At 43.5% G+C, this 25,319-nt stretch overlaps 1 protein-coding gene and 1 pseudogene across 6 annotated transcripts in view; one reads left to right on the forward strand and one right to left on the reverse strand.

Moving 5' to 3' along the window:
• CGNL1 (cingulin like 1) overlaps positions 1–25,319 on the forward strand; it is a 186,321-nt gene that overhangs the window by 31,867 nt on the left and 129,135 nt on the right. The window lies entirely within an intron of this gene.
• The window catches only part of LOC144302863 (sperm-associated antigen 7-like), a 31,808-nt pseudogene that overhangs the window by 5,829 nt on the left and 660 nt on the right, over positions 1–25,319 (reverse strand).

The following is a 25,319-nucleotide window of genomic DNA, read 5'->3' on the forward strand; positions in this document are numbered from 1 at the left end:
ACCTGGTCTTTTCTGAGAGCGGCCCACACCTCAGTTTCATTGACCTGTTCTTTTCCCAAGTCCTATCCTGTTTGCAGGCATTTAAATGTCTTTCTTCCTTTATTTTGGCCAGCCTTATTTTTTCCACCATTGCTTCTAATGGCCCTTGAAATGAATACTGGAATGAAATGCTCAGCTGGGTTCCTGGTGCTGCTGGGAAGTAGGTCTTATCAGGTAGTTTGTTTCTGTTGAAGAATTAGCAGAAACGCACACCAGGCCCTTGAGTTGTGCTTCATTTCCCCAGGACAGCGTGGCAGGTTTGAAAAACAAGTGTCTGGAAAACACCTACCAGGCCTCTTTCATTCCTCTGTTTAAAAGCTTTCCACAATGAGAAGTGGCCCTCAATTAAGTTGGTTAATAAAAACCTCCCCCTGTTTTAAAGCATTCTTGGGAAGAGTTTACATTGAACGCCACTGTGGGCTTCTAAATGAGAAGCTGTGGAGTGAGTGATCCTTAACCTGTGACTTTAATAATATCCTTTGCTTTAGATTTCCAGGTGGAGGCCTGGGCCAGATTTGTAGCTTGTCATTGATCCAGACAATCTTGACTCTATCCCTGTCCCTCCCCCTTCAGCCAGACTGGTCGAAGATTGGACAGGCCTCACACGGCCCAGAGATGTAAACCAGCTCAGTACAGAGGGACCAAGGGGGTGCTGTGCTCCCCACAGCCCCTGTTCTGACCTTAGTAACAGGGCAGAGGGCTCCAGTAAGAAGAGGTGAAAGCATTTAGGAGAGCAGCTCAGGGCTTCTGAGGTCCTGGGTCCTTCAGGAGAGGCCTGAGCTTTCTGCCACGATTTGGAGCTTTCTTGGGCTAACAAGGATACAGGCCCTTAGAGCTGAGGATGCTCTGCTTTTTGCTCTGATTCTGGAGAGATGAGTAGGACCCATACAGCAGAAGCAGGATGTTGGCTGCTTTTGGGGGCTTACAGAGTTTCCTTCTTAGGAAACTTTAGAATTTATCACAGAAATAAAAAATAGATTTTATCACAGAGAAAAGCTATGTCCAGAAAATAAAGGACCCTCTAGGATGCCTTCCCTTTGTGCTGCTTTCCTGGGGATCCTCATGATGCTGGCTGAGGACAGGAGGGTTGGCGAATCCAGAGTCACTGGCACAGGCTGGGATTTATGGAGAAGGCCGCAGAGCCTGGCAATTACCAGCCTGGACTCTGGCCCTGGACTGCTTGGTCCAAATCCTGGCGTCTTGTGTGAGTTAATATGTCTAAGGTGCTTAGAGCAATGTCTGCATAGGGAGGTGTATATGCATGTGTTCTTATTCTTCTGGCACTTCACTTTTGTGAATTCCCAGTTTGAATTGTAGAAATGCTTCTTGTTTTCAAAGCCAATTCATCTCTGAACCTGGCAGGCTTGGGAGAGGGTGATATCACCGGACCCTTAAAAAAGCATGACATACAGATGGAAAAATCATGCTTGATCAGTCCATGAAAGTTCCCTGAGAGAGAAAATAAAATGTGCGAAGAAGGGCAAACCCATAGATACCATTTTAGATTTCCAAAAGACCTTTGAAAAGACTTCATGCCCAAGCCTATTGAATGTATGAGTCTCCCACAACTCTCTGTGTGGAGGAAAATTTAAGAAGGAATATGGCTCAAACCCATCTCTGTTTGTCCTCAGTAAGAGGAGAAAGGGAATGATGCAATCTTCACATTGCAGATGAAATGAAATATTTTTTTTATTATTATTTTTTTTTGAAATGAAATCTTTTTAAAAGTAAAATGCAAAGACATTGAAGTTAAACCATAAGGAGTTGTGTGGTTTTCTTTCTTTCTTTCTTTTTTTTTTTTTTTTTTTTACATTTTGGGTAATATACAGATATGTCAACTAAATTTTAATTTAATTTTTAAAAAGATTTTATATATTAGAGAGAAATAAAGGGGAAGGGGGGAAGCAGACTCCCTTTTCAGCAGGGAGCCTGATGCAAGGCTCGATCCCAGGACCCTGAGATCATAACCTGAGCCATAGGCAACGTCTCAACCCACTGTGCCATCCAGGTGCCCCTCAACTACACTCACTTATTTATTTATAGATTTTATTTATTTATTCATGAGAGAGACAAAGAGAGAGAGGCAGAGACATAGGTAGAGGGAGAAGCAGGCCTCTTGTGGGGAGCCTGATGTGGAACTCAATCCTGGGACTCTGGGACCACGCCCTGAGCGGAAGGCAGATGCTCAACCGCTGAGCCACCCAGGCGCCTCTTAACTACACTTTTAAATAATTCACTTATACTCAGTGGCTATACCTCAGCAGCCAGGGTTTGGGACTAGGAATTGTGTGTGCTGCTTCATATACTATACATCATGGGTGCTCAGTAAATATATATTGAATGAATAAGCGAAAATTAATAGAAGCAAGGAGTTCATTAAAAAATTATTTAAGTTCCATGTCTTTTATTTTTTTAAAAGATTTTATTTATTCATTCATGAGAGACACAGAGAGAGAGAGGCAGAGACACAGGCAGAGGGAGAAGCAGGCTCCATGCAGGGAGCCCGACGCAGGACTCGATCCTGGGTCTCCAGGATCACGCCCTGGGATGAAGGCGGCGCTAAACCTCTGAGCCACCTGGGCTGCTCAGTTCTGTGTCTTTTAAAAAATAACTTCTCCTTTCTGTATTTTAATTAAATAATACATTTGTAGAAGGAAGTAGATTCCTCTATTAAAAAATATACAAATAGAATCACTTAAATGCACAAGTGCTGAATTTTACCCTTCTGTGATTTAACCCAGGACAATAAATGAATGAATGAAATGAATAGAAGGTTTGTTAACACAGAACCCTCTACACCAATAGGATTAGAAGTTTTGCTAGACTAAAATGACACTCACAGGAATTAGTTGCCTTTGTATTTTTTGTTTTTCCCACCTCCTTGTGGACTAGCATGGTGCCACATGTATAGAAGTGTCTGTGTTTGATGAAGGAAATAAGATCTCCTTAAAATAAGCACGGGTGTGTTACTTTATGTCTATTATGTACCAGACAAACTTGATTTATTTGCTCTTACTGTAGTTATATTAACTTCTGCTGCATAGTAGTGCTGGGTTACAAACAAGCCAAGATCGCAGTACCTCACAACCACAAACATTTATTTTCCCACTTGGTCATCTGTTGATTGTTTTTTTTTTTTTTTTTTTTTTTTTTTAATTTTTATTTGATAGTCACACAGAGAGAGAGAGAGAGAGGCAGAGACACAAGCAGAGGGAGAAGCAGGCTCCATGCACCGGGAGCCCGACGTGGGATTCGATCCCGGGTCTCCAGGATCTCACCCTGGGCCAAAGGCAGGCGCCAAACCGCTGCACCACCCAGGGATCCCATCTGTTGATTGTTGATTGGGTATGGTTAGGTTGCCCTAGGTTGGTCTTGGTTGGACCAGGCTTTCATTTGGCTTCAAGTCTCTTCTACATGTGCTTATTCTGGGGCCCACGCTAAAGGGGCAGCAGTTACCTAGTGCAAGTTCATCTTGTAGCAGATTAGTGTAAGAGGTCAAATGGAAATGCATGATGACTCTTAAGACTTTGGCTCATCACTGTCAGATGTTTTATCAACATTCCATTGGCCAACAAACACATGGCCAAACCCAGTGTCAGTCAATGGGGAGGCATGCTTGGTCCATTCTAATTTTTATATATGTGCTGCCCAAGTGAGCACTGCTTGGTCCATACTAGTGGGAGATGCTGTGAAGTCACATGGCAGAGAAGGTGGACGTGTTACCGCATTATAGTGGAGTGAAGCATGGGAGAACCTGGAAAACCAGCCTTTTGGGAGCTTGTTGACCCTGGGCCAGCTGGGTGAAGGATCAAAGATGTTTTGTCTGGGTACCAGCGTGGGCGTTGGTAATCAGCATAAATTAGCCTGATGTGCACTGACTCTTGGCTAGCTGAACATCACTTCATATTCAGTGTGATGGTGCTCCTGGGAGTTCCGTTTATCTGTGGGAGGGGCAGAAGTGATAGGCTGGGTTTCCTTCTGGTTGGCAGTCATAACTCGATAGGCTGCCCACCGTGATGACAGGACAGTGAGAGCTAGAGCAAAGAGGACAAAGGGCCAATGTATCCAGGGAGATCAGGGGTTTGGCTTACCCTTGGCTAGGTCCCTTCTCAGCATAGGCCCATGGGAGTGGGCCTAAATGCTCCTTGAGTCGTCAGTTACACTATATTATCAAGGCCTTCGTGCATGCTGTCCATCTTTTTAAAGACCAGGGGCCTTTGTTTCCAGAGTCCTTTCATATCTGAAGAAATAGGCCTTGGGAGGGTTAGGTGACTTCTCTTCAGCCACGTGGCTTATAGGTAGCAGTCCAGATGAGGTCATCCTAGTTCCCAGTCTAGGGCTTGTCCTTTATGTGCCCATGACTGTCTCAGCCCAGGCAGAGAGCTGTGCCTGGCTTTAAGGCACTGCCGCATATCCTGGCCCTGTGATGACTTTGTCTACTTTCCTGAAAGAGTCAGGTCAATCCTGTGCCTCGGTGCAGTGCCTTGAGAGGAGCAGAAGGAAAGTTTGGCCAAGAGTAAGTAGTCAGCCTTTGTGTTACCTCTTCACCATGTGTCTTTTTTAAATGAAGAACTGTCAGACTCTCTGAGAAAAAAAAGACTGGCCTTTAAGTGAGAAAACACTGGGAATAGATGGGGGTTGAGACCAGGCACCCCTACATGCCATGGGTGGGGCTGTAAAGCCAGCGGACTTGTTTTTGGAGAGCAGTTTAGCCGTGCTCTCCCCCAACTAAATAAAACTCAATTAAAAGTGGTTTAAATGGTAAAAACAGTTATTATCTCATGAAAACCAGAAGTCCAAAGGTAGGGCAGTTTGGGCATTAATTAATGGGAGACCCAGATGCATTTCCTCTTTTCTCTTCAGCAGCCTCACTGTTTGCCCTTTGTCCTCAAGCTTGTCTCTCCTATGGTTCTGTTGTGGCTGCTGCTCCAGCCTGTATCCTCATATACAGTGATGTCCAGAGGCAGGAAAAGAGGGAAGCAGAGGAGGGGACCCCTGGGGGGTTAAACGTCTGCCTTTGACTCAGATCATGATCTCAGGGTCCAGGGATCGAGCCCTGCACTGGGCTCCCTGCTCAGTGGGGAGTCTGCTTCTTCTTCTCCCTCTGCCCCCTGCAGAGCTTCCATGCCCCTATGGCAAAACTGAGTCAGATGCCCACCCTGAACCAATGACTGGCATGGGAGAGGGGGCTCCTAGGGCTTGCTTAGACCAGTCTCTGGGTTAGATAGAAGCCCAGCCTTCCCTGAAGCTCATGGGTACTGGGAGGAAAGGGGATGAAACTGGAGCTTTGCCGGTCAGGGGGAAAGGAGCAGTTGTAGGCAGCCAGCCTCTGGTGTTGGCCACAGCATGCATGTTTGTTTGTTCTTTCGTTCCTTCCTAGCTTCCTAGCTTCCCCTCTCTCTCTCTCTCTCCTTTTCAAGTGAGAGACACAGAGAGAGAGGCAGAGACCTAGGCAGAAGGAGAAGCAGGCTCCCCATAGGGAGCCCAATGCACAATGTGATCCCAGGACCCCTTGATCCCAGGACCCTGGGATCACGCATTAGTGTATGCAGGAGCTTAAGGATAGGAAACGAGGATCCTAACGTGGACATTATGAGGGGATGGGAGTGCCATTTGGCTGTGTATGATTGACCTGAAGGGAAGTTGTTCCAGGAGTGAAACAGGGTCATTAAAAAAACAAACAAACAAGAAACGTCTCCCTTGATATTGTCTTACAAATAGTAGAATCAAACATACATTTGAAGAATGAATGAATATTTAGATCAAGACCCAAAGCAACTTTATGAAGTGCCAAAGCCCAGCTTAGCAGCTCAAGTCAGCAAGAAAGTCGATTCTGCTGGAAATTCATTTTGCAAATAAAATATGGCTTCTGTTTCCTCCTATTTCCTTGAGCTCCCAGAATCTAATTCATTGCTAAAAATCAATCTGAGTATGCAACTTTCTATTCATCATCCATCTCAAACTGAAGCCTACTCTACCAGGTTCTAAATAATAAAGCTGAATAAGGTTTTTACAAATAAGTGTAGGGTAAAGTCAGGAATTGCCATCCCGTGTTAGCTGTGTTTATAGTTGTGGTTTCAGTGGAGATGTATCTGGATGGCCTAGACTGAGCGATTATTTTTTTGAGCAAAATAAGGCTCTTTGGTACTCCATACTAATAAATCAGAAAATTAGTTATATGACTCTGATAATAGGAAGAAACCAGATAATCTAGTAAGAGAGGGATTTTCTATTTGATTGGCCAGTATTAGTAGAAAAGTGTGAATGTACTTGTTGGTGAAATGAAAGAATTACATGTAGAAGTATTTTCAAGTAGAATTCTCTACCATGTGGAGAAGAAAAAGCATACGATTACTGAAAAGTCTTTATATTGGACAGGCCAGGAAGAAAGGGCGGTAGGGTGCTACCATTATGTTGCGCTGATATTCTTCATAATTCTTTTGCTTGAGGGCTCTCTCTGATTTTGATTCTTGTAAATCAAAGAAAGAATGTTGTAACTGACATTTCCATTAAGTTGCTTTTTAACTTTTATACCCTTGGGTTTGAGCATTTAGCTCTCTGTAATGGCCACCGGATGCCCACTTTATTCAGACAATAAAGATACCGTTGAGCTGTGGTAAGATCATTTCCTTTGGAATAAAATGAAAAGCTTTCTGTGCTCACAATTGGAGGAAAATGTAAAATTTTAGTGGGCCTTTTCTGCTAAGATTGAAAGGAGTCCGTGTTTGAACACCATCAACTTTGTGGCTCCAATGTGCTTTGGAAATTTCCAGCATGCTTTTGAAATAAAAGAAGTGAGTATACCTTCTCAGTGTGTGTTTTTGTAATGGGTCCTTAGAAATATTTGGAAGAAGAGTAATATTTCACGTCTTTGTTGGGATCAAAAGATACTGAGGTCATTGGTACATTATGTCCTAGAGTGGACCTGATTTAAATTACTTCTGAGAGAGAGAGGGAGGAAGGAAAGAAAGAAAGGAGGAGGTGGAGGAGAGGGAAGAATGATACAAGAGGGGGAAAGCAGGGAGGGAGGGAGGAAGACTTTGTATGTGTGCATGGTATACCTGTAAACCCAAATGTTTATGCTTACTTCACATAATCTTAGTATACATCCTCCTCTGGTTTTCAGACAGTCTACCCTAGATCTGCAAATTCTGTGATTAAATTTGACAATTTTATTTATTTATTTATTTATTTATTTATTTATTTATTTACTTATTTATTTGCTTGCTTGCTTGCTTACTTACTTACTTAAGTAATCTCTACACCCAGCATGGGCTCAAACTCATGACCCTGAGATCAAGAGTTGCATGCTCTACCGACTAAGCCCGGCACCGCTAAATTTGATAATTTTAGATGAAATCTGCATTGACATCAGAAAATATAAAAATTAATGATAGTAACACTTCTGTGGTATTTGATAGCATTTGGCACTGTTTTAAGCACTTCATGCCTATTAATTCACTTAGTCCTTCTAATAACCCTATTATTATCCCATTTTTACAGTTGAGGAAACAGGCATAGAGAAATTAAGTAACTTGCCCAAGGTGATGCAGTTAGTAAATAGTGGGACTAGGTTCAAAACCAGGTAGTCTGTCTTTCCTTAGTTGAAAGCAAATTAAAAATTAATTGAAGCAAAAATTCATGAAATTTGAGACATCCTTAAGTCTACAGTTAATCTTGTAAATTGGAGACTTTTCTTTTCTTTTTTTTTTTTTCTTTTTATTTTTTTTATTTATGATAGAGAGAGAGAGAGAGAGGCAGAGACACAGGCAGAGGGAGAAGCAGGCTCCATGCACCGGGAGCCCGATGTGGGATTCGATCCCGGGTCTCCAGGATTGCGCCCTGGGCCAAAGGCAGGCGCCAAACCGCTGCGCCACCCAGGGATCCCAACTTTTCTATTGGTGTCCATAGTGTTTCATTTAACAAATAATTTTATGTAATCTCAGTCCCTTGCTTCGTGATCAACATTTTACGTTGCTTTATACGGTAAGCATATACTTTATAAATTACTTTAGTTGTGAATCTGACATACATCAAAGGACAGTAAATTAGCTAGTCAACATGAAAAACTTTACAGAGAGTTACTTGTCTCTTCTTTCCTTAGGGAAGAAAGATGAGCTCTTTCCGTTCCCAAATGACTCCTCAATTTAAAATGAATTATTCCCCTGGAAGAAAATATTCCTTCTCCTCCTGCTCCTGCCGGAAGCAGTAGCTGCTTTCAGAAGCTGCTGTCATTTTTCTCTTCAATGGTCTGTATTTAGTCCTGATGTGTGACTCCTGCCACTTTCTTTTGAAACCTCAGCAGCAGCGAAACTAGTGATTCACTCTTCTTCAAATAAATGCTGTGTTTGGCATTCTACACAGACAACTTCTGAATGCCCAGGTCCCAGCCTGGGCTTCTGGTCTGGAGTGATGATAGATAAGGAGCTCCCACTGAGGGAGATAGTACTGCAAAGTGATTAAAAGCTTAAAGCTAAGAGGGGCGTCAGGGTGGGTTAAGCATATTCCTTTGGCTCAGGTCACGATCCCAGGGTCAGGGGATCAGGGATTGGGGATTGAGCCCCTCATAAGGCTCCCTGCCCTGTGGGGAGCCTGCTTTTCCCTCTCCCCCTCTGTCCCTTCCCCCTCTGCTTGTGCATTCTCTCTTCAAATAAATAACAATCTTAAAAAAAAAAAAAGGCTTAAAGCGAAGAGCAGGATCTGACACCTAGTGAGACCTCAGGAGAAGGTTGCCCCTGCTATGGTTGTTGGGTACCAGGGCCTCACCTGTGCATGCCTTGCCTGCTTCCATTCCCATCAAGTTACCACCTGAGTAGGTGATGTTTTTGTGTCTGTCCCTATTTGCACATGTAAACACAACAACTTAAAGAGGTGAAGAGTTTGCCTGGGGCCATATAGTTAGTAAGTGGTTAGAGCTTTGGTGCAAACCCAGTTGGTTTAGTTTTTTTAAGGTAGAAAAGTAGAACAATCATAACTGTATAGTGTTTAGTAGAAGTTTTCACTTCTTCCCAGTCATCATACCTCAACAAAGATAACCACTGTCCTTCTCTCACTATAGGTAAAAATTTTTTTTCATTGTAGGTAAATTTTGACTCTTCTTGAACTTCATAAAAATGGAATCATAATCATATAGAGTGTACTCCTTTGTGTCTGGCTTCTTCGTTCAACATTATGTTGACATTCATCTGTGGGTTTGCACTAGTAGTAATTTCTTCTTTCTCATTACTAAATATATTGCTACATTTCTCATTGTGTATTTCATTGTACAACTGTACCTCGGTGATTGATATATCGACTGTTGATGGACTTTTGAGTTGTTTGTATATCTTGGCTGTTATTAAAAGTCTTCTTGAGTATATGTATGCCTTTCCTCCCTCCCCTTTCTCCCTCCCTTCCTCTCTCCTTTCCCTTTTCCTTCTTTCCCTCCCTCCCTCCTTCCTTCCTTCCTTCTAATCTCTACATCCAGCGTGGGGCTTGAACTCATGGCCTGGTGATCAAGAGTGGCATGATCTACCAACTGAGCCAGCCAGGCGTCCCTATGTATGTAGGTGCTTTGGTTATATATCTAGGAGCAGAATTGCTGGATCTTGATATATGTGGTTGATACCATGAAACACTTTTCCAAAGTGGCTTTACCAGTTTCTTTTCTTTTTTTATTTTATTTTATTTAAAGATTTTTATTTATTTATTCATGAGAGACACACACAGAGAGAGAGAAGCAGAGACACAGGCAGAGGGAGAAGCAGGCTCCATGCAAGGAGTCCGATATGGGATTCGATTCTGGGACTCCAGGATCATGCCCTGGGCCAGAAGGCAGGCACTAAACCCCTGAGCCACCTAGGGATCCCGGCTTTACCAGTTTCTATTCCCACCTAGCCATGTGTGAGTTTTAGGGGCCCCAGTGTTAATGCTTGGTGTTGTGTGTCATCTCCCTTTTATTATTTTTTATTTTTTTCATCTCCATTTTAGTACTCTAGTGAGTGTATAGTGGGACTGTGTTGTATCAAATTTGGTTTTGGATCAATTGATGCTTGTAAAACATTTGGAAAATCAGAAAAGTATAAAACAAAAATTAAAAACTGTTTTCAGTTCTCCCATCAAGATATACAGGTGTTAATATTTTGGTGTATTTTCTCATTTCTCTACTGTATATGTGTATGCTTATGTATGCTAAATACAAAACTGGAATTGTTTCGTGCAAGCAAGATACCGCTAAAGGGGATATTTGAGTGCCTGAATAATGAAATAAAAAAGCAATGAATGGAATGCCCAGGAATGAGTCCTAATGATATTCTAAGTGTACATCATATGTGATTTTCCTTTTTTTTTTTTAAAGGAAGACCTTCCTTTTTTTTTTTTAATTTTTATTTATTTATGATAGTCACACAGAGAGAGAGAGAGAGAGAGAGAGAGAGAGAGGCAGAGACATAGGCAGAGGGAGAAGCAGGCTCCATGCACCGGGAGCCCGACGTGGGATTTGATCCCGGGTCTCCAGGATCGTACCCTGGGCCAGAGGCAGGCGCCAAACCGCTGCGCCACCCAGGGATCCCTAATTTTCCTATTTTATTTGGAGGAAGAAGGAAAAAGGAAAGGAAGCCAGCATTTCTTATGTACCTGCCATGCCCTGGCACGGTGCTGAGAAGTGCTGTATGCGTCGAGTGGACTTGTGCGCTATGAGAAAGTATAACCCACGCGGCAGGCATCTACCATACAACTTGTTTGAAAAATAAGTCTTATTTCACACCTAGTAACAGAACATGTTGGAAAATTGGGCTCATGTCCCAGTGTAAATGGAGTTTAATTAAACTGGCAGGTTGTTTGCCTAGTTGCAAAGGTACACATACTCCTATTGCTTTAACCCCTCGAACACTAACACACAAGGAACAACTTTGAATGGAGAATACTTCATAGTCTGGCACATAGGCTGCATATTTTAACAATTGTCCTGTTTCCTTCAAATGCATTAAATCCAACTCGTTATTTTTCAACATTGAATCTAATCTCAAAATCCTAATTAAAGTCTGTGTTTGAAAAATTTACATTATTGGCTGAAATTTTCATTGGTTTGGAAAGGGGAACCTTGTTCTTTGAAGCCATGCTTAATCTCCTAGAGACCCAGGACTAATTTTTGTTGCCAGTAAAAATGCGCTGGTGAGGGAAGGGTAAAGTGGAAAAAAAATTTGCAGGACATACACAGTCTTACAATCCTGAATGTACTTTAGATCGTCACGATAATCGGTAGAGATCTCTTGGTTTTCTCTCAAGAGCAGAGGGTATGGAATCTTTCTGTTGAGGATGACAGGCCTATGGTAAAATTCTGTCATGTGAGTCCAAGTTAATTTTGTGTGTGTGTGGGAATCACCTTTAAGAATGATAATTATTTTGTATAAAGTTGTCAAATGGCTAAATTGTACACCTGAAACTAATGTAATGTGTGTCAACTATACTCATGTTAGAAAAATTATTTATTTATTTATTTATTTATTTATTTATTTATTTAGATTTTATTTATTTATTCAAGAGAGACAGAGAGAGAGGCAGAGACACAGGCAGAGGGATAAGCAGGCTTTATGCAGGGAGCCCGACGTGGGACTCGATCCCGGGTCTCCAGGATCAGGCCCTGGGCCAAAGGCAGGCATTAAACCACTCAGCCACCTAGGAATCCCCAGAAAAATTATTTTTTAAAGAATAGTGAATATTTACTTTAATGGTGTTTAGAAACAAAACCCAGAATTCATTTTTTTAAAAAGACTTTATTTATTTATTCATTCATGAGAGACACACAGAGAGAGAGAGAGAGAGGCAAAGACACAGGCAGAGGGAGAAGCAGGCTTCATGCAGGGAGCCCGATATGGGACTCGATCCTGGAACTCTAGGATCACGCCTTGAGCCAAAGGCAGGCACTCAACCGCTGAGCCACCCAGGCATCCCCAAAACCCAGAATTCATAAACTTTATTCAGAAAATACAACATAAAAAATAATAGCTTAATTATAGGACATGTTTGATGATTAGATATTTCATATTAGTTCATTTTCCTGATTTCTGGAGTTTAAGGGGTAAGACTAAATATTTAGCTTTTTATATTATTTTATTTTTTAATATTTTATTAATTTATTTGGAGAGAGTGGGAGAGAGATTAGGAGCAGGGGGAGCAACAGAGGGAGGAGAAGTAGCCTCCCCGCTGAGCTGGGAGCCCACCGTGGAGCTCCATCCTGGACCTGAGCGAAGAGGAGATGCTGTACTACACAGATGCCCCTAAATATTTAGCTTTTTTTTTTTTTTTTTTAAAGATTCATTCATTTATTTATTCATGAGAGAGACCGACTGGGTGAGAGAGGCAGAGACACAGGCAGAGGGAGAAGAAGCAGGCTCCATGCAGGGAGCCCGATGTGGGACTTGATCCCAGATCCTGGGATCATGCCCTGGGCCGAAGGCAGATGCTCAACCACTAAGCCACGCAGGCGTCCCGATATTTAGCTTTTTAATTGGAAATTCAATAGGGACACATTTCCCTGAATTACTAAAACCTAGACACTAATTAAATTTACCATTTTCATTCCTATTAGTCTTATTTATCATGTGGAGATATCGTTTCTACACTTTATTTTTTTTGTTGAAGTATAGTTAACATACAATGTTACATTAGTTTCAAGTGTACAACTTGGTAGTTCAACAATTCTGTACATACCACCATAGATACAGTAACCATCTGTCACCATATGTTATTACAATATTGTTGACTGTATTCCCTATGCTGCACTTTTCATCCCCATGACTTATTTTATAACTGCAAGTTTGTACTTGCCATCACCTTTATTTCTTCTATGTCCCTCTGCCGCCTCTCCTCTGGCAACCACTAGTTCTCTGTATTTTAGAATCTGGTTTTTTGTTTGTTTCTTTTGTCTTTTAGATTTCACCTATGAGTGAGATCGTCCAGTATTTGTCTTTCTTTGACTTATTTCACTTAGCATTACATCCTTTAGATCCATCCATGTTGTTGCAAATGGCAAGATCTCCTCCTTTTTTATGGCCAAGTAATATTCCATCGTATTTATACCATCTCTTTTTTATCCTTCCATCTTTCAGTAGACACTTGGGCTACTTTCATGTGGAGATATCTTTAGAGGCTCTAGGTACATGAGTCTCCTTGTTCCTGCACTAAATAGCTGTGGAAATTGCTGTGCTTCTCATTCATATGACTGCTTTTTTGTGGTTCTTCTGTCACCTTCTGTAACATCTTGTTTGCTTTCATAGAAGCTCACGCTTCTGTGTCAGTGCTTCTGCTTGGCTTTGGGCTAAGGATCGTAACTTCCAACTGTGCAGGGTTGTGTGTAAGAAGAAAAGAAGGAAGCTGATGGTGAACTGTGTTATATGTTGGGTGCTGGGTCTGAGACTGTGTGTTCCCTACAGAGGAAATGGTGACTTCCCAGCATCACTGTTCTGCATGCTCAAAGGCCATTTCTGCTTCTATTTATTTTTCGTTTGTTACAATAATAATAACAACAACTTGTTTGTGACCAAAATGGAAGCAATACAGAAATGTGTGATTTAAATTCAAAATGCTCTCTTTTGGACACCTGGGTGACACTCAGTGGTTGAGTGTCTGTCTTTGACTCAGGTTGTGATCCTGGAGTCCTGGGATCGAGTCCTGTATCAGGCTCCCCACATGGGGCCTGCTTCTCCCTATGCTTGTGTCTCTGCCTCTCTCTCTGTGTCTCTTATGAATAAATAAATAAAATATTTTTTAAAAATGCCCTATTTTATCACCTCTAGGCATAACTACTCTTTAAGAATTTGGTAAACTAAAAAAAAAAAAAAAAAAAAAAAAAAAAGAATTTGGTAAACTTTTTAAAGATTTTTATGTAACTTTGTAAACATATATTTTACAGAAACACGGCTACTCTATAACTATGTATGTTATTCTGATAATTTTGAAAACAATATATCTTGATACTTTACCTGGCTGTGTATATACTTTTTTTTTTTTTTAATTTTAAGATTACATTTGATTTTTAAGTTTACATTTGGGCTCCAATGTGAGGCTCAAACTTATGATCCTCAGATCAAGATCAGAACTGAGATCAAGAGTCAGATGCTTAACCAACTGAGCCAGCCAGGTGCCCCTAACATTTTTAAAATAGCTTTCTGGTATTTTGCAATGTGGATATATAAAAATTTAGCCAGTTTCCAATTAATGGACATTTAAGTTATTACCATAAATACTTTGTATACAAGTATTTATGTGTTTAGGATTGTGTTTGTATAATTCTTCTGTTTAGGGTCAATTATTAGAAGTAGAATTGCTGGACCAGATGACGTAGACATTTAAAATTTGTCATTATCTGCCGTAAATATACCAATTTGCACTTATTTTTCTCCCACCCTCATCAAAGGCTGTTTCTGCATGTTTCCTGGTGTTTTCAAAGCACACATTGTGAGTCAGAAGTGTCAGATGAGGTATTTTTGAGTTTCAGTTTGTAGTCAGAAGGAGAGACCTTTATTTCTGGAATGTAGAGGCAAAAAAGAGGAGAAATGGATGCCTCTTTGACAAGAAGATACCCAACCAGGAAAAGGAGGGAAGAATGGAAGAAAGAGAAGACACTCCAGGAAATCCTCGTCTTCCACCAGAAGCACATCCCTCCTGTGTCCTGTGGTCTCTGTGTGTGGCTCTTTCTAGCCTGGCCTGAGGGTCTTCTTAAGTCCCTGCCTCCCTTCTTGCTATTTCAGGTTGTCCACTTACCCTGAAATGGATAACTTCTGGGAAACTGAAGCCTCCGTTTTTGTCAGGACGTCAATCATGGGTCCTAATTGTTAGTAATAGAAACTAGCCCTTGTGGGTCTGAGATACTGTAAGGCTCATGGAATTGCTGGAAATGTGGGAACCAGGCTGTGGAAATGGTCCAGGACCAAGGGAAGCTGGGTGGGTAGGGCCACAGGCACACTCTGAGTAGGACATGCCACCTGGGCCATGCTACACTGGGGACACAGACCCACCTTATGGGGGCAGAGAGGAGAATTTGGCTTTTTTGTTCCCAGTTGGTGGTAGACTCTGCCTCACTTCAGCTCTCCTGCATATGTGGGGCATCCCTAGCATGGAAAGAGATTCGTTCAGATGCTGACCGAGGTATGGATCTTTTCCAGCCTCTGCCCTCTATTGGGTAATCCCTCTAACCTCCTTCCACTGGGTCTTTGAGATCTCAGAGAAGGGCAATATAGATGTAGATATATAGACACATCCACGTACACAAACTTACATGTGTATCCGTTTTTAAATCACTCTGTATGGTCTCCCTTGTTGGCTGGCATGCATGGTAGCACATGGTTTTGAGGGGGTTGGGTCTGACTGCAGGGGTAGGGATTCCAGTAGACGGTTGGTTTTTGCCACATTTATTGGTGGCCAGGTAAGGATAATTTAGATGGAGATTGGATTTAGCTTGGAAACTAAGACCCTTCAGTCAGAAGACCTGAGTAGGCCGACTAGATAGTCAGATTATTTGTGTCCAGGAGTTTGGAGGCCAAAATTCAAATTCCTCAGAGAGGTGACTTCGGGTAAAAGAGGACTGAATTATGAGTGAAGAGAGATTCTAGGCTTGGTTCTGCCTGACAACTGATAGGGACCTGGGGCAAGTCACATGACTGTTTTAAATTGTCTTCTCATGTTTTATTTTTTTTTTCATGTTTTAAACAAGGGTTTGGATGGTCATTGTTTTTTTTTTTTTTCTTTTTTAATTTTTTATTTATTTATTTATGATAGTCACAGAGAGAGAGAGAGAGAGAGACAGAGACACAGGCAGAGGGAGAAGCAGGATGCACTGGGAGCCCCACGTGGGATTCGATCCTGGGTCTCTAGGATCGGGCCCTGGGCCAAAGACAGGCGGCTAAACTGCTACGCCACCCAGGGTTCCCATGGATGGTAATTGTTTTTAATCAGCCTACCCATCAGAAGAATTACCTGGTGTGTGTGTGTGTGTGTGTGTGTGTGCGCAGGCATGCAGAACGTTAGGCCTCAACTCTAAACTATCCATCAGAATTTCCAAAAGAGGTCTTGGGGACTCATTAAAAATGCTTCCAAGTGCTTTTGGTGGCACCGCAGTACTAGAATGCTGAAGAAATTTCTTTGAGTTCTGTTGTTTCATGAAATATGTTCAATCCAAAGGGTGGGTGGTTCCAGAAAAGTGGTTTTATTACGCATTTTCAACGTAACAGATTTTAGTTGCCCTGAAGGATATCATTTGAGCCTTCATCCCTCAATACCTCTTTTTGTCTACTATCAACTCTTCTCTGAATATAATAGAAGTCTAAATTGTCTCATCCTCAGATTCTCTTTTTATGGATTCTGTGGCACAGACTGCTAATTTTATATCCAGTATCTCTCCTCTCCTTCTTTGGTAACCAAAACACCTGATATTTTTTGGGTGTAGTAATGTGCCAAGTAAAAAGATTCTGTTTCCTAGCCTCCCTTTCACCTGGCCATGGGCCAGAGACTTAAGTGTTAGTAAGTGAAAGGTGACGTGTTATGTGTGCGGCTTATGGGAAGGTTCCAGAGACTGACTTCTATGGATAATGCATCCTTTCGTTTTTTTCTCCATCTTCCTACCAACTGCTTGGAACATGGACACAATGGCTGACATCCATTAGCCATCTTGGATCACAAGCTAATGGTGGAGATGGAAACTATGCTCTTAGCAAGTAGAGCACAAAGAAAGGAGGAACCTCAATCCCTAATGACCACGTGCCCTGATACCACCCCTGGATTGCTTACTTCCAAACTTCTTTCTTACTGGTTAAGCCAAAGTTATTTTGGGTTTTCAATCATGAGCAGCTGAACCTAACCTAACTGATGCTTCTGCTGTGTGGAGACTTCACAGTATGTCCTCCACACCTCTAGGTGACTCTGCACATAGTAGGTGCTCCATAAGTATCTAACAGATTCAACATGCAGCTGCTCTGTCCTGTGTCTTTCCTACGTGAGATTAAATTACTCAGAGGGACCTTCTGTTTATTCCCTCCCGAGCACTAGAAAAGTGGTTCCCATTCCTCTGTCCAGGGCTTTAGTGCCACAGGCTCAAATATTTTGACAAGTCAGTGGATAGTAGGCCTTTGAAATGCCCAGTGCATGTATGCATTATTTCAAATGAAAATCTAAGGGCCGGGCAGTTTTCTGAATCTACTGAAGAAGTTGGAGGTGGTTTCAAGTGATGTCAGCAAAGGCCACCATGAAATCTTTTGCTATCATTTGGAGGCCGTACTTTCCACAGTGCCTGCCAGGAACTTGATGTTAGGGGACTCTTTTGAAAGTGACTATTAAGAAGCTCTGATTGCCAGCTACGGACAAGGGGATCTGCCTTCTGAGTGGCAACCTCAGAGGTGGTCTTGGCCAGACCAACTTGCCCCTGACTCATGCTGAGCTTCATCAGCCAGGCTGACACGCCCCTCTTCGGGGACCCAGGACAACATGCTGGTTTCCTGGAAGTGCTTAGGCCAAGATTCTGCTGCTAAGAAAATGAGATTGTTTTTGCAAGTATGGCCTAATGGCAATGCATTTAAAGCTCTTCCTTAACAGGGAGAGCTCCTTTCGAAGAAATATGGGGTTAAAAAGAAAAAACAAAACCCCTATAACAGAAAGCAAAAGCCAGGAGATAAATGAACTCTTCACTGCTACCAAGGAGTTTATTTCAGAATGGGTTTCATTGACTGCGTTGATTTGGACGGCCTACTGTTTGCCCTCTGAGAGTGGGGGGCCGAGGCTGACCCACACCCCTTTGTGGGAAGAAGTGAATTCCACGGCAAACCCCAGTGTTGTTCAAGAGTGTTTGCTTCTCCTGGAAATAATTATAGAAATACGCAATCCTTGAAAGGCAACATCTGGCTGGCTGGAGGCAAGCTGGCGAATACTCAATCTAAATAGATGGAGGTGACGTGGCGCAGGAGGAAAGAAATAGCCCGAGAAAATGGCCAGTGGGTTTTAGTGTCCGTGTCTAGAGAGACACCCCTCTCTGTCCCCGGGGGCCACCTTTGACACAGCTGTGGGTTACCCCAGCCTTTCTAGAAGACAGATGCATAGCTCAGAGCCCAGTTACCCACCCCTTCCCCTTCCGAGGCTTCTCTGGAGGAAAGAGGGGCTCCTACAGCTCTGCTTGGCACCCAGAGCTGAGACGGGTTTGCTGTCCAGGGGTGCCTTAGGCCAGTGCTCTGCGGTCTGCCTTGACTTCTCATCTCCCTCCAGTGCAATGTGAGGTGTTGATTTCAATGGATTCTTGGACGTGTCTCTTCCCTCAAGGTACTTTCTCAAGGTGCCCTTTGCTTGTCCTTACTCGCCATGCCCAGGAGAACCTGGGAGCTCTGCAGCCTCCTCCCTCCTCAGTTTGGAGGGCCTTGGCTTTGGATGCCTCGAAACTCCGGGGCAGATCCCCCTTTGTTGCTTTTCAATTTTGCATTTACCAGCTGGTGACAGAAGCCGGACAGCATCTTCATGGATTTATGAACATGAAAGGTTTTTCATTTTTAGTAGCATGTGAGATATTTTCAAGGAAAGAATGCAGTTCTAATAAATCCAATGAACCTGTCCTGGATTTTCAGAGACAAAGTTTCTATGAGAGCTGTGGTACTGATATTTTGAAGGTCTTTTTGGGAAACCTAGGCCTTTATAGCAAGTTTTTGCAGATGGTGCATTTTTACATAGAAATGCTGCCAGGGGCAGTTTTGTTCAATCAATTCTGCTGTTGCTACCTCTTGGCTGTGTTTTGCGGAGCCTGAGAGAGTGGTCTTAGAAGCCTGGTCTGACTTCTCTCTGGTCTCTTCAGCATTCAAGCACCGAGGAAGGCTTAGAGAAGACCAGATTTCTTTCAAGTCAAGAGATTATTGAGTAAATCCCTGGAAGATTTCAGGAGCGGCATCTTGCTTTTGAATAAATAGTTGTTAGTATAACGTGGAAGAAGTCCTGTTAATCACACTGATGGGGACTCAGGGATTGCTTATCTGGATTTGAGGGGTTACAAGAGCTAAGAGTCCTTGGAGCCCTGAGACACCTGAATATCCACCTCTGTGTGCTTGCCGTGTGGTCTGAGGCAAGAAATCACTTGTCTTTTGTTTCCTTGCCTGCCTCAGTTTCCTTGCCTGTAAAATTGTGCAGCCCACCTCCCTGTCTTTTTATGCGAATCAATAAAGTCGTGTGGTGTTGCTGCTTTCTAGACTGTCAAGTGCTGTGTCAGTATTAGTTATGAAATTGATGGCTCTGTTTTTCACTTGGCCCATCCCATGACCTCCAGTGTCAGTGGTGACATCAGCCTTACTGCTTGCACTATCTCGGGGGTGGACCCTCTTTCTCATACTCAGGCTGGTGTATCACACGTTCCTGTGGCCATTTGGCCCAGCTTCAGATTTGGGAGATGTGACCTTTGCTTTTCCTGCTCCCAGGTAAGGCTTTCCCTTTCTAAATCTTCCTGTCTGGACTCTCTCCTGGGTTCTCTGTTTTATTTATTTTATTTTATTATTATTTTTTTTAAAGGAACTGGGGATTTTATTTTATTTATTTATTTATTTTTTTAATTTATGATAGTCACAGAGAGAGAAAGAGAGGCAGAGACACAGGCAGAGGGAGAAGCAGGCTCCATGCACCGGGAGCCCGATGTGGGATTCGATTCCGGGTCTCCAGGATCGCGCCCTGGGCCAAAGGCAGGCGCCAAACCGCTGCGCCACCCAGGGATCCCGGGTTCTCTGTTTTATGCAGCATTGTACAGTCTTCAGTTCCTTTCTCTTGCAGGGTAGGTGGTGAACTCATTAAGTGGGGGAGGGGAGAGGGGATGGGGCTCCATGACAAGCTGGCTTATTAATCTGACTTTTTCTGTGCTTGCTCCCTGCCCCCAGCCCAGAGGCTGCCTCATTCCCCAGGGTTTTGAGAAGACCTGAAAGCTCTTAAAAGGCATTGGGCCTACTTAACCTTGCGGGGATTCATTTTACATTTAATACAAATGCTTTTTATTCATTCAATACAGATATTTACCAAATGCCATATTTACATCCATGTGCCAGACCCTACATTCATATACATTTTATTGAAGTTCGATTTGCCAACATATAGTATAACACCCAGTGCTCATCCCATCAAGTGCCTTCCTCAGTGCCCGTTACGCAGTCATCCCATCCCCCTGCCCACCTCCCCTTCCACTATCCTTTATTCATTTCCCAGTGTTAGGAGTCTTTCATCAGACCCTACATTAACCCTAAAGATTTGGTGGTAGCCTTAGCAGAGCAAAGACCCTACTCCTGGTGGCTTGTATTCAGGTGGGGGAGATCTACTGGGGGAAAAGCCAATAAACACACAAATAAAGGCTTATCAGCGGGTGATAAGCCCTCAGAAGGACAATTTTGCGAGATAAGGTGGGTTGTGAAGACGGTGGGGGTTGGGGAGAATCTTACTTTGTGGGGATGGTCTTTCCTGTGAGATAGTCAACAAGAGGTTGAGGCTGGAGCATGGCTATCAGGGAAGAACACTGGGAAAAGGAGACAGGAGAGGGGGACATTATGACCCTACGGTGTGTTCTGGGAGCAGCAGGGGCAGTGGGGAAGGTGAGAGCATTCTGGGAGGTGATAGGGTTGGGGGTGCAGAACATGCTGGATTTTGCTGGTCATCTTAAGGCATTTGTTGTGATGGCAATGGGAAGCCAATGAAGGGTTTTGAGAAGGAAGGAGGTAGACAGCCTAGAACTCTCTGTGGAATTACAGAAAGCCCAGGACTTCCTGTGGACTTGTTCTGCAGTCATTGCCAGTGGCAGTGCCTAGTGACATGGAAGAGCAGGGGCATGACAGAGGCAGGACCTGTAAGGTGGGAACAACAAGCCTACAGTGAATACGCAGGAGACCAGATGCCTGCCCGTTTTAAAAGTGTGTTTTAACTCCAAAAAAAAAAAATAAAAAAAAATAAAAGTGTGTTTTAAAATGTCAATTAGGGGGCAGCCGGTGGCTCAGCGGTTTAGCACTGCCTTCAGCCCAGGGCGTGATCCTGGGGTCCTGGGATCAAGTCCCACATCGGGCTCCTTGCATGGAGCCTGCTTCCCCCTCTTCCTGTCTCCGCCTCTCTCTCTCTCTCTCTCTCTCTCTCTCTCTCTCTGTGTGTGTCTCTCATGAATAGATAAATAAAATCTTCAAAATAAATAAATAAAATGTTGATTAGGGGTGCCTGGGTGACTCAGTCAGTTAAGCATATGCCTTTAGCTCAGGTCAGGTCTTGGGATCGAGCCTCGTGTTGGGCTCCCTGCTCTTTTTGGGGAGCCTGCTTCTTTCCTGCTCCCCCTACTCGTGCTTTCTCTATATAAAATAAATAAATTCTTAAAAATGTCAACTAAACCCATGACAACACAGTGGGAAAGTGGCATGTAAGTGCTATGTAAATCCAGAACATTTTTAGTCTCCATACTGAGCTAATGGTCAGTTTTTGATAGTGCTGTGCTTGGAGTACATTCTGAAACAAATGCTTTTCCTTGCATTTATTTATCTATCAAAATATTGACTACTTCGCAAATAGTAACTCAGTACTTACTGTGCTAATTGACACTGGAGATTATTGTCTTACTCCCGGTCGTTACACAGTACACAGGCCACTTGGAAGGTTGGGTCATCTGTCTTTTTTTTTTTTTTTTAAAGATTTTATTAAAAATCTTTAACGATTTTTAATCTTTCAGGCCCTGGGCTGAAGGTGGCGCTAAGCCACTGAGCCACTGGGACTGCCCCATCTGTCTTTTTTTTTTTTTTTTTTTAAGATTTTATTTATTCATGAGAGAGAGAGACAGAGACAGAGACACAGGCAGAGGGAGAAGCAGGCTTCTTGCAAGGAGCCTGACTGGGACTCAATCCTGGGTCTCCAGCATCACGCCCTGGGCTGAAAGTGGCCCTAAACCCCTGAGCCACCTGGGATGCCCCCCATCTGTCTTTTTGACTAGAGTTTTCGAGTACCTGTCGGGGTAGAATTGGGCCGTTGGATCATTTGACTACTGATGGCAGAGCCTTGTCATTTGCCCCTGCTCTTTGGAGGGGGGCGGCCAGAATGGCTTCCTGTGTACATGAGGAGGTTCAAGACATTTGGCAGCAAGAGCTAAGTTTTAGCATGTATGGGAGTACTTGACTTACTTGCTGTAACTTACCCGATGCCCAGGTCTATTTTTTTCCTTTGTTTTTAGCAAATATGAGGTGGGAGGGGGGCGGAGAAGATTTCTCATCTGTTTTATTTCCTGAATTGCTTCTAGTCTTACACCCAAAAACATCTCCAAGGAAATAATTCTGAAAAGTAGGCCTAGTGTGGATGAGGTTTCTTATCACAAAGCTCATTAGAATAACATGTAGCCTCTTGAAAACAGTGGTCTCCTTTTGATGATATTTAAATGTTTAAGTTCAAAAAACGGGTTCTGACAGTTCCACATCTGAAAGCATCATTATTCTGTTCAGTATCTTCAAAAGGCATGGAGCCGAGAGGGTGGGGTGGCAGCTAAGTGGCCTGGTTATATATTTGTGTGCTGCTGAAATCTTACAGCAGGTGGGATTCTCAGAAAGCAAATAGTTCATTCCAAGAAGTTGTTTCCCAAAAGCAACTGAGGATGGAGCACACCCTGTTATATGTTTATTTTGGTAAAAGGAAAACAGAGTTGGGTTTCTCTGGGGCCTCAAAATGTCAGGGATGATGAACACATCCATTCATAAGCTGAACTCATTCCTTTGATGGAGACCTTTGTCCTGCGTGCCTCACTCAGAGGTGAATCTCTTTTTTCAAATAAGGACTGTCCAGTTGTTCCCTTTGGGCTCACAGAACTGATTATTCAGAAATGAGACTTTCAAGCTCCAAAGCAAAGGTTGGGCATCCTCCCAGGGCTAAGCTTCTATAGTAGGCATTTCCTCACCAGTCAGCACAGGACCTTCCTAGGCTCCATCTTCATGAGGGGTATACTCTTGAGATTGTCATTCAGCCTCCACCTCCCTGTCATTGTGTGCATTCACTGAGGGCCATTGGGAATTAAACATTGTGGAGTTTGAGAGGCAGCCCTGCCCCCCAGGAGCCCGCAGTCTGTAATGGGGTGGTAGAGAAGTCAGAGGGCATGGCAGTGAGGGGGGCCTAGATAGCACCGGGACAGGTCTGGGGAAGGGTTGAGGGATGACAAAAAGAGGGAAGCTTGGTCAGGGGAGTCTGGGAAGGTAAGGCCTGAGAAGAATAGTGGTTGCCAGGCAAGCTCATGGAAGCCAAGGAGCATGGTGTCTTTCGAGAACCCTCAGTCCTGCATGGGGGCATCTCAGGTGGCCCGAGATTATCAGGGGCCTTGTCTTGTACACCATGCTAAGGAGTGCAAAGGAAGAAACCAATTAATGATTTTTAAGCTGAAGTACACACAAGTGGACGAATTGGAAAGGTCACACTTGAAAAGATCAAGGTCATGTGGAGAATGGATTGGAGGAGAACAAGACTGGTGGCTGAGAGAGAATTTAGGAAACTATTGCTGACGTGCAGGTAAGACCAGGCGCAAATTAGGATGCCAGCCCAGGAACGGAGAAGAACAGCTGGGATGTTCTCAGAGGTAGGGTCAGCAAGAAGCAATTACCAACTGGTGTGGTACCAAAGGGAGAGGAAGAATCTAGGATGCTTCCAGGTTGCTGAGAGAGGGTGGGGTTGACAATAATGCCATGTCCTGTGCTTAGTCAGGAAATTTTTTTTTCTATTTATTCATAAGAGACACAGAGAAGTTGAGACATAGGCCGAGGGAGAAGCAGGCTCCCTGTGGGGAGCCCGATGTGGGACTCCATCCCAGGACTCTGGGATCACGACCTGAGCCAAAGGCAGATGTTCCCTTAGGAATTTTAAGAAAGGATCAAATGGTCCCAGGACCTTTTAGTGCTGTTAGATAATCTGAAGCTACTACAACAAGAATAGGCACGGCTCTAAGTTGAGTCTAACCAGGGAGTTGTTTTTCTAAATAGGAGAAAAATGTAGAGAAGTCCCAATAAAATGTCATTTGGTTTAGAAAAACAAAACTACTAGAAGAGAATTAGGAATAGAAGAGTTCCCGATGGAGCTTCGTTAGTGTATGCCTGCCCTGTGTTAGGGTGTTGCCCTTTACCACCTTGGCAGGTGGCAATAATTCCCTCCATTCTGGAAGATTGAAAGAGCAAACCATCAGCCCAGAGGTATTTTAGCTAAGATGGTTTGGGGTCCTGATCAGCAAGAGGTCCCCACTTCAGGGAAGTAGAGTCATGCCCGAGTTGGGGGGATCCCCTGTTTGCAGTGTGAGGACTACATGCTCAGGTGGTAGCATGATCTAGTGAAGTGGACAAACAGTGACTTGGAGTGGGATGGGCCAGATGTGCTTAGAATCCAGAATTATCTGTTAGCTTATAACCTTGTCCAAATTACTGAAGCTCCTTGTTCTTCAGTTTTCCCCCAATTTTTTTTTTCTTGAGGCGGGTTGCTTGTCAAACAGCGTTTATTGAATGTAAAATAATCCCAGCCCCATGGGGAAGAATTCAAAGGAGAAAGAATAATATACATTAAATACCCACCTGAGCATTTACACTCACACGTGCACACACAAGCATACGTACCACATCCATATCTGAGCTCTAACAGTGACAAATCTAACACCTGCCTCCCCCTACCTGAGTGACTGCTGTTAGGAGGTGGTGTAGAGGTGGGGCTGCAGGATGGGTTCTAATAGCACCCTTGTCCTTCCCTCACCCCTGACCTGTCCAAGGGAGGTAGGGTGCAGAGGAGGTGGGTGGCAACTCTTCCTGGCTCTGCCACCAACACTTCTTGGCCTGGATCTCATTAAGGGCCTCTTTGATGGAGCTGTATGTCTCTTGTTGGCCTTCAGCACACAGTCAGAGGTCTTATTGGCCTCTAGCATGTGGGCCACATCCTTGGCTGTCCCACTGCCAACAAGATGGCTATACTTGTCCTTGTATTCACCAGGGGGCTCATCACCATTGGCCCCTGCTGGGCTGCCTCCTTCTCTTGCCTCTGGGCCAGCTCCTTCAGCTTCTGTTTCTCCTCAGCCTTCTGCAGGTCCCACTCCTCCCCATGATGGTAGATCATGACATAGTGACACTCATCATCTTCCCTCAAGGAGAAGGATGTCAGGCCAGCTACTTCCACCGTATCGTCTTGGATGCTCCTCTCTATCTTGTTCATCAGCTGACTTTTTCTTTTTTTTTTTTTTTACATATATTTTTTTTAATTGGAGTTCAGTTTGCCAACATATAGCATAACACCCAGTGCTCATCCCATCAAGTGCCCCCCTCAGT

This window comes from Canis aureus, chromosome 32, assembly GCF_053574225.1.
Source record: "Canis aureus isolate CA01 chromosome 32, VMU_Caureus_v.1.0, whole genome shotgun sequence".
Lineage (NCBI taxonomy): Eukaryota > Metazoa > Chordata > Mammalia > Carnivora > Canidae > Canis > Canis aureus.